Below are 9,992 nucleotides of genomic sequence, written 5' to 3'. Positions count from 1 at the left end.
ATGTGGGCGCCCGCCCGGACAGGTGGCGCGTCCTCGTTGTTCGGCGGCGGCGGGCGGACGTGTCCGGCCCAATTCGGACACGTCCGGTGGCAACAGGAGCAGATTTGTAGGGTTTGGAAGGAGGGGATCCGGGATTTTCGTGGAGGGGTCTATTTATAGAGGTAGAGGGAGCTAGGAAGCTCCAAATGGAGTGCGGTTTTCGGCCACGCGATCGTGATCAAACGCTCTAGATGATGGGAGAGGTTTAGGTGGGTTTTGGGCCAATTTGGAGAGGTGTTGGGCTGCAACACACACGAGGCCTTTTCGGTCCCTCGGTTAACCGTTGGAGTATCAAACGAAGTCCAAATGGCACGAAACTTGACAGACGGTCTACCGGTAGTAAACCAAGGCCGCATGACAAGTCTCGGTCCAGTCCAAAAACGTTTAACACCCACACATGAAAAGAGGTAGAAAGGACCACCGGAGGGCATAGGAGCGCCAGAATGCAAAACGGACAACGGGGAAAATGATCGAATGCATGAGACGCACACGTATGCAAATGCAATGCACATGATGACATGATATGATATGCATGACAAAGACAACAACACACGGAGACAAAAACCCGACAACGGATAAATAAAATAACTCAGTGCCGGAAACGACAAGAGTTGGGATACATATAAAGTAAATTACATCCGGGGTGTTACAAAGGCCCCCGCCAAGCGCACCAGCAGGGCCACCGTCAGGCCCGCACCAGCCAAAGTCTCCGCCGCTGTTCGCATGCAGCTGCCAACCCAACCAGCTGGGCAGGCACCTGCGTGGTGACATGCAGCCCTTCGTGGAGGCTCCACCACCGCGCCACCTCAGCTGCCTGCCTACCTACATGGCACCGCATGCATCGCTGGCCAGGGCGCGTGTCGAAGCTTGGAGGAGGAGCGACGGACGGGACAGGCCTCGCCCCCACCCCGATAAAGTGGAGGGACACCTAAACCTCGCATTTAATGCACTTTGTCCTGTAATACTAGGATAACATCGCAACACTGTTGCCTTTCCACCTCCTGTGTGCCACTGTGACAACCCCTTTTTCATAAAAGGAGGCCTAAGGTGACGAGGAGAGGGATTCGGCTTTTTGGAGCTCGTTACACCCCGTAGCTAGTTCAAGAACTCAGAATACATCCACCAAAGCAGGACTAGGGTTTTACGCATCCTCGCGGCCCGGACCTGGATAAATGAACCGCGTGCTCTCTGTTAGACCCGCTCTTCTCTCAACCCCGCGCCCCGCAACCACAGTAGGGATCCTTGTGATCCCATAGGTATCGTTTCCCACCGACATGATTAGTTCACATCTCCATGTGACCAATACCCAAAGGGTTCACTAGAGTCAATAATCTAGTTCACATCGCTATGTGATTGACACCCAAAGAGTGATCATGTTTTGCTTGTGAGAGAAATTTAGTCAACGGGTCTGCCTCATTCAGAGCCGTATGTATTTTGCAAAAAATTATATGTCTACAATGCTCTGCACGGAGCTACTCTTCTTTCGAGAGAAACTTCTTCTCTAGAAAGGATCCATTCTTTGCAACAAATATCTTGCCTTCGGATTTGTGATAGAAGGTGTACCCAACAGTTTCCTTTGGGTATCCTATGAAGACGCATTTCTCCGATTTGGGTTCAAGCTTATCAGGTTAAAACTTTTCCACATAAGCATCATAGCCCCAAACTTTAGGAAACGACGGCTTAGGTTTCTTTCTAAACCACAATTCAAATGTCGTCGTCTCAACGGATTTAGATGGTGCCCTATTTAACGTGAATGCAACTGTCTCTAATGCATAATCCCAGAACGATATTGATAAATCGGTAAGGGACATCATTGATCGCACCATATCTTATAAAGTACGGTTATGATGTTCGGATACACCATTACGCTGTGGTGTTCCAGGTGGCGTGAGTTGCGAAACTATTCCTCATTGTTTCAAATGAAGACCAAACTCATAACTCAAATATTCACCTCGACGATCAGATCGTAGAAAATTCATTTTCTTGTTACGATGATTTTCCACTTCACTCTGAAATTCTTTGAACTTTTCAAATGTTTCAGACTTATGTTTCATCAAATAGATATACCCATATCTGCTCAAATCATCTGTGAAGGTCAGAAAATAATGATACCCGCCGCGAGCCTCAACACTCATCGGACCGCATACATCGGTATGTATTATTTCCAATAAGTCAGCGGCTCGCTCCATTGTTCCGGAGAACGAAGTCTTAGTCATCTTGCCCATGAGGCATGGTTCGCAAGCATCTAGTGATTCATAATCAAGTGATTCCAAAAGCCCATCAACATGGAGTTTCTTCATGCGCTTTACACCAATATGACCTAAACGCCAGTGCCACAAATATGTTGCACTACCATTATCAACTTTGCATCTTTTCGCATCAATATTATGAATATGTTATCACTACGATCGAGATTCAGTAAACCATTCACCTTGGGTGTATGATCACAGAAGGTTTTATTCATGTAAATAGAGCAACAATTATTCTTTGACTTAAATGAATAACTGTATTGCAATAAACATGATCCAATCATATTTATGATCAACACAAACACAAAATAACATTTATTTTAGGTTCAACACTAATCCCAAAGGTAAAGGGAGTGTGCGATGGTGATCTTATCAACCTTGGAATCACTTCCAACTCACATTATCACCTCGCCCTTAACTAGTCTTTGTTTATTTTGCAACTCCCATTTCGAGTTACTGCGCTTAGCAACTGAACCAGTACCAAATACTGAGGGGTTGCTATAAACACTAGTATAGTACACATCAATAACATGTATATCAAATATACCTTGTTCACTTTGCCATCCTTCCTATCCACCAAGTATCTAGGGCAGTTCCACTTCCAGTGACCATTTCTTTTGCAATAGAAGCACTCAGTTTCAGGCTCCGGTCTAGCTTTGGGCTTCTTCATGGGTGTGGCAGCTTGCTTGCCATTCTTCTTGAAGTTACCTTTCTTTCCCTTGCCCTTTTACTTGAAACTAGTGGTCTTGTCAACCATCAACACTTGATGCTTTTCTTGATTTCTACCTTCACTGATTTGAGCATCGCAAAGAGCTCGGGAATTGTTTTCGTCATCCCTTACATATTATAGTTCATCACAAAGTTCCAGTTACTTGGCAATAGTGACTAGAGAACCTTGTCAATCACTATATTATCTGGAAGATTAACTCCCACTTGATTCAAGCGATTGTAGTACTCAGACATTTTGAGCACATGCTCACTGGTTGAGCTATTCTCCTCCATCTTGTAGGCAAAGTACCTGTTAGAGGTCTCATACCTCTCGACTCGGGTATGAGTCTGAAATACCAATTTCAGCTCTTGGAACATCTTATATGCTTTGTGGCGTTCAAAACGTTTTTGAATTCCTGGTTCTAAGACGTAAAGCATAGCGCACTAAACTATCAAGTAGTCATCATACCGAGCTTGCCAAACATTCATAATGTCTGCATCTGCTCCTGCAATAGGTCCGTCACCTAGCAGTGCATCAAGGACATAATTCTTCTGTGCAGCAATGAGGATAATCCTCAGATCACAGAGCTAGTCCGCATCATCGCTACTAACATTTTTCAACATAGTTTTCTCTAGGAACATATCATAAATAAAACAGGGAAGCTATACGCGAGCAATTGATCTACAACATAGATATGCAAATACTATCAGGACTACGTTCATGATAAATTTAAGTTCAATTAATCATATTACTTAAGAACTCCCACTTAGATAGACATCCCTCTAATCATCTAAGTGATCACATGATCCATATAAACTAAACCATGTCTGATCATCACATGAGATGGAGTAGTTTTCAATGGTGAACATCACTATGTTGATCATATCTATTATATGATTCACGCTCGACCTTTCGGTCTTAGTGTCCCGAGGCCATATCTGCATATGCTAGGCTCGTCAAGTTTAACCTGAGTATTCTGCATGTGCGAAACTGGCTTGCACCCGTTGTATGTGAACATAGAGCTTATCACACCCGATCATCACGTGGTGTCTCGGCATGACGAACTGTCGCAACGGTGCATACTCAGGGAGAACACTTGTACCTTGAAATTAGTGAGAGATCATCTTATAATGCTACCGCCAAACTAAGCAAAATAAGATGCATAAAAGATAAACATCACATGCAATCAAAATATGTGACATGATATGGCCATCATCATCTTGTGCCTTTGATCTCCATCTCCAAAGTACCGTCATGATCTCCATCGTCACTGGCATGACACCATGATCTCCATGATCTCGATCTCTATCAACGTGTCGTCACATGGTCGTCTTGCCAACTATTGCTATCGCATAGCGATAAAGTAAAGCAATTGTATGGCACTTACATCTTATGCAATAAAGAGACAACCATAAGGCTCCTAACAGTTGTCGATAACTTTAACAAAACATGATCATCTCATACAATAATTTATATCTCATCACGTCTTGACCATATCACATCACAACATGCCCTGCAAAAACAAGTTAGACGTCCTCTACTTTGTAGTTGCAAGTTTTACATGGCTGCTACGAGCTTCTAGCAAGAACCGTTCTTACCTACGCATGAAAACCACAACGTGGTACGGTGATTGCTTTTTGATCTTCAAAAAGAACCATGTTCATTGAATCCAATTCAACTAAAGTTTGAGAAACAGACACCCACTAGCCACTGTGTCCGAAGCATGTCGGTAGAACCAGTCTCGCATAAGCGTACGCGTAATGTCGGTCTGAGCCGCTTTATCCAACAATACCGCTGAATCAAGAATCAACTAGTGATGGCAAGCAATATGTATATACCCACGCCCACAACTCCTTTGTGTTCTACTCGTGCATATAACATCTACGCATAGACCTGGCTCGGATGCCACTGTTGGGGAATGCAGTAATTTCAAAAAAAATCCTACGCACACGCAAGATCTATCTAGGTGATGCATAGCAACAAGAGGGGAAGAGTATTGTCCACGTACCCTCGCAGACCGTAAGCGGAAGCGTTATGACAACGCGGTTGATGTAGTCGAACGTCTTCACGATCTGACAGATCCTAGCACCGAAGGTACGACACCTCCGTGATCTGCACACATTCATCTTGGTGACGTCCCACGAACTCTAGATCCAGCTGAGTGTCGAGGGAGAGTTTCATCAGCACGACGGTGTGATGATGGTGATGATGAAGCTACCAGAACAGGGCTTCGCCTAAGCACTGCTACGATATGACCGAGGTGGAAATCTGTGCAGGGGGGCACCGAACATGGCTAAGACAATTGTCAACTTGTGTGTCTATGGGGAGCCCCTCTCCCCCGTATATAAAGGAGTGGAGGAGGGGAGGGCCGACCCTCTCTATGGCGCGCCCTAGGGGGAGTCCTACTCCCACCGGGAGTAGGATTCCCCCCTTTCCCTAGTAGGAATAGGAGAGAACGAAGGGGGAGAGAGAAGGAAGGGAGTGGGGCCCACACCCAATTCGGATTGGGATAGGGGGCGCGCCCTCCACCTTGGCCTTCCTCTCCTCTATTCCACTAAGGCCCAATAAGGCCCATATACTCCCCGAGGGGTTCCGGTAACCTCTCGGTACTCCGGTAAACGCCCGAACTCATCCAGAACCATTCTGATGTCCAAACATAGGCTTCCAATATATCGTTCTTTATGTCTCGACCATTTCGAGACTCCTCGTCATGTCCATGATCAAATCCGGGACTCCGAACTACCTTCGGTACATCAAAATACATAAACTCATAATACCGATCGTCACCGAACATTAAGTGTGCGGACCCTATGGGTTCGAGAACTATGTAGACATGACCGAGACTCATCTCCGGTCAATAACCAAGAGCAGAACCTGGATGCTCAAATTGGTTCCTACATATTCTACGAAGATCTTTATCGGTCAAACCGCATAACAACATACGTTGTTCCCTTTTGTCATCAGTATGTTACTTGCCCGAGATTCGATCATCGGTATTGTAAAAACCGTAAAAATAATATAATAAATAAATTAGATAAAAATAATTTCAACGGCGTTGCCAAAACATTAATTAAAATAATAGAAACAACTACATTTATTATTAGAGCAAATAGCATTTAGTCATGCAAAACAAATTCTTCTCCAAACCTCCATATATTTTATAAACCCTTGTCTCATTTCTTTCACATAAAGTAAATGCCAACTAATGGCCAGCCAAGCAAATTACACATGTCCATAGTACAACCCACAAGAGACACAAGTGGAGGCATGCATGCAAGACTAACCACGCATGCATGCCAAATGTAATGTGTCTTCAAACCGACATAGCTATTCACCCCACTATAAATAGGAGCCATCCCTTTCACTGGACCATTCTACCTCACACACACATACGCTGGAGTACCCCCACCACTTGTCTTTTCACCTTCTGCCACACTGCTGTCCTTCACTGCGGTGAAGATCTTTGGGTTACATGCGCCACCAGGTACTAATCAAGTACCTTGTTGTGTTATCCCTTCTTGCTTGATTTCTTATCTATCTCCACCTCGGTTTGAATCAGTCCATGAGCATCTATTCACTTTGATCTCTTTACCTTACTGTAAAAAGAACAAAATGTTTGCGTAAACACCCAAGTTAGTCAAACTAATTAGATCAATTGCAAAAGCTTGTAAAAGTTTCTGTGAATGACATCCGTGGCTTGTACTAGATATAACATGCCAAGAATCAAATCCTAGGTACTAGTAACTTGCTAAGACATGTATGTATCCAAAGGATCAACCTTCCTGTGTATACTACCTTGTCCTAATTATTAATCCCTGCCAATCTGTAGCAAACACTGAGAGACTGATGTTTATAATCTACTCACAAGTAATTATTTTTGGAGTTTCACTGCCACTGTTTACTTCTATATGATGTTCAAGGATGAGTAGCACTAGTTAGGAACAATATTTAGATCTAATCAGTAGCAATACCATGACCACACCATAGATTAAATCTTAATTAATTTCTTGGCCTTGAGATAAACAAAGAGAAAGAAGGCAGTATGGCTGAGTGGGGAATAGTAGGGCCTGGGATAAAATGAACAACATATGCACACCCACGTTCACATATAGCAGGCACTTGTTGTGAAATTTGGAGCACTTCATGGAGAAGGAATCAGGATTAGCACTTACCAGTAGTAGCAGTAGGATGTGGCTAGTCCACACCGTTAGCAACAGAGCCATGGCGACCGAGCAGCGCCGGTGAAGCCGCACGCGCCCGACGCCCGTGGCTGCATGCCTCGTGCGTGTGGCTGCGCTGGGGGGGATGTAGGCATGGAGACGTCGTTGCCGCTGCAGCCGGTGGCAAGCCCACCGGACCTAGATCAGGCGGCGCTAGGATTGAGTGGTGGCGGCGATTTTGGCGGTGGCAGATCAAATAATTGGGGTAATATGGTAGAGGGAGTCGAGGGGATTTCGTGGGTGTCCGCGGTGTCGCCGGAGATTGCCGGAAGTGGCAGATCGAGCCGGCGGCGGCCTGCTCTGTAGTTAGGGAGAGAGAGATGAGTTGGTTCTGTTCGGCTGAGCATACCAGTGACAGTGAGAGAGAGAAAGAGAGCTGGGGAAGATGACTAGTTGGATAAAAAAATGATATTTCTGCCGAGGTTGGGTTCAACCAGCTAAACACATTTTTCCTTTTGAGCTTGCTTTCTTGCTCTTTCTGATGTGCACGTGCGTACTACTTGTTGATGTGCTGTATGCATTTTGCTTCTAATTACACACCAGCACGTATCATTACCTCTTTAATTAAAATGGATTGCACTGTATGGAAGTGTTGCTTGATGCTTGGATCTTGATTAGGGAAAATATAAACTTCTTTGTGAAATAATTATCAGGAGTCGATCTCGGACCCATAGGACCCACTTCTGGTGGTTCTGAGTTGGTCGGAGCGCTACCCGGCAAGTCGTCGTCTCCTTGACCATGTCTTGATAAATGTTTTCCGGGCTATGAGTCATTTCCAAAATTTTGCATAAGAATTAAAAGTAAATATTTTCCGTAAACAAAATGAAATTTGGATCAAGCTGATCCACTGATTTGGCAGTTGGACCAGACCAGGTGAAGTATCTATATTAAGTAGTTGTGACCCGGGCAGGGTTACTAGATAAATAAATATTTGGTGGGTAGGGGAGCTCATGTTGGTGAAAGCCACCCAGGTAGGGTCGGCTTGGATGGCGGGCTCCTATACATAGGGTATCACATTAGGACATAACCAACTGGCGCTTACTTCAAAAGCGGCGCAAACCGTACTGACCATAGACCTGGAATGGGACGGGCTGAACCGACTACCCTTGCCAAGTAACTGCCTCTACATGGGTGAGAAGGTGGCTGTCGGTGTCAAAACCGGCGGATCTCGGGTAGGGGGTCCTGAACTGTGCGTCTATGCCGGATGGTAACAGGAGGCAAGGGACATGACGTTTTACCCAGGTTCGGGCCCTCTCGATGGAGGTAAAACCCTACGTCCTGCTTGATTAATATTGATGATATGGGTAGTACAAGAGTAGATCTACCACGAGATCGAGGAGGCTAAACCCTAGAAGCTAGCTTATGGTATGATTGTTGATGTGTACGTTGTCCTACGGACCAAAACCTTCCGGTTTATATAGACATCGGAGAGGGTTAGGGTTACACCAAGTCGGTTATAATGGTAGGAGATCTTCACATCCGTATCGCCAAGCTTGCCTTCCACGCCAAGGAAAGTCCCTTCCGGACACGGGACAAAATCTTCAATCTTGTATCTTCATAGTCCAGGAGTCCAGCCAAAAGATATAGTCCGGCTGTCCGGACACCCCCTAATCCAGGACTCCCTCAGTAGCCCCCGAACCAGGCTTCAATGACGATGAGTCCGGCGCGCAGATTGTCTTCGGCATTGCAGGGCGGGTTCTCCTCCAAATTCCGTGTACCTGTTGAATAAAGTCTGGTTTCTTGTAGATGTTTGCGCTCCTTGGCTTCTACGCCCAATAATGGCCGTTTCCCACGTGCCAAACGAATATGAAAAGTCTGAGTGTTTTTACATTCACACCCATAGCCGCGTAAATGAGATGCCCTATTTAAGTGGACGAGGATTTAGATCCAATCCACACCTTCTCCCCTCCGCGAGTGTTCATCAGAGCGCATCCGACAAAGGTCCATTCCACCATGGCCAGCCGTCGCAACTCCTCCCCTCGCCCTTCCATCCCTAAGCCTGGATATTGGGAGAGATGTTCCATCCCGCATAGCGAGCTAGTGACGCTCCAGACCAAGGGATTTCTCCCCCCGGCCTATAGGGTCCCGGTTCGAGCCGTTCCTGCCGTCTACAACGGCGGAGAGCAAGCGGAGAATGCCCCTAATCCCTCCAAAGGAGAGCGGGTGTGCCTCGTCCCTTACTTAATAAGGAGGCTCGGATTTCCAATCCATCCATTTCTCCGGGGGCTGCTGGAGTTCTACGGCCTCCAGCTACATCATCTCACGCCTACCTTAGTATTGCATATCGCGGGCTTTGTAGCCCTCTGCGAGCTGTTCTTGGGTGTTGAAGCTCATTTTGGACTGTGGAAGGAGCTATTTTGCCTCGTGTCCCATTCCAAGAAGGGGTCAATGTATCAAGTGGGCGGAGCCGAAGTGTGGCGCATCGCCAGGACCGGATATCTATCCGGAACCCCAAAGAAGGCGTCTGAAGACTGGCCCTCGGAATGAATTCAACAGTGCTCCCTTAAAGAAGCGCCTAAGCTGGCGCCCACGGAGCCCTCAGAGGGGAGGTGAAAGGGACATCCTTTACCTGATGGGCTGAATAAGATTGTTAACCCATTTCGGACTAACCATGATCGGGGTTATGGCCGAATGCATTATGCGGGGGTTGCAGCCGCTTCAGTATAGAAGCCACCCCATGTGGGACTTCAACGGGGAGGACGACGCCACCCGCTACGGCCGTAAGGGGCCGGACTCGGCTGCCGCTCTACTAAAGATCTTGTCCACTTTGTATTA

General features: G+C 46.2%; 1 long non-coding RNA gene across 1 annotated transcript; it reads right to left on the bottom strand.

Moving 5' to 3' along the window:
• Positions 1 to 6,134: 6,134 nt before the first annotated feature.
• On the bottom strand, positions 6,135 to 7,710 carry LOC123082116 (uncharacterized). The gene is made up of 2 exons (XR_006438948.1): positions 7,170 to 7,710; positions 6,135 to 6,593 (listed from the first exon to the last, which is right to left on the bottom strand). It is a non-coding gene; the product is annotated as an uncharacterized lncRNA (long non-coding RNA).
• Between the last annotated feature and the right edge of the window lie 2,282 nt (positions 7,711 to 9,992).

Source organism: Triticum aestivum, chromosome 4A (assembly GCF_018294505.1).
Source record: "Triticum aestivum cultivar Chinese Spring chromosome 4A, IWGSC CS RefSeq v2.1, whole genome shotgun sequence".
Taxonomy (NCBI): Eukaryota; Viridiplantae; Streptophyta; class Magnoliopsida; order Poales; family Poaceae; genus Triticum; species Triticum aestivum.
The sequence above is the reverse complement of the archived record's forward strand: the minus strand, read 5'-3'. Positions and strand labels throughout refer to the sequence as shown.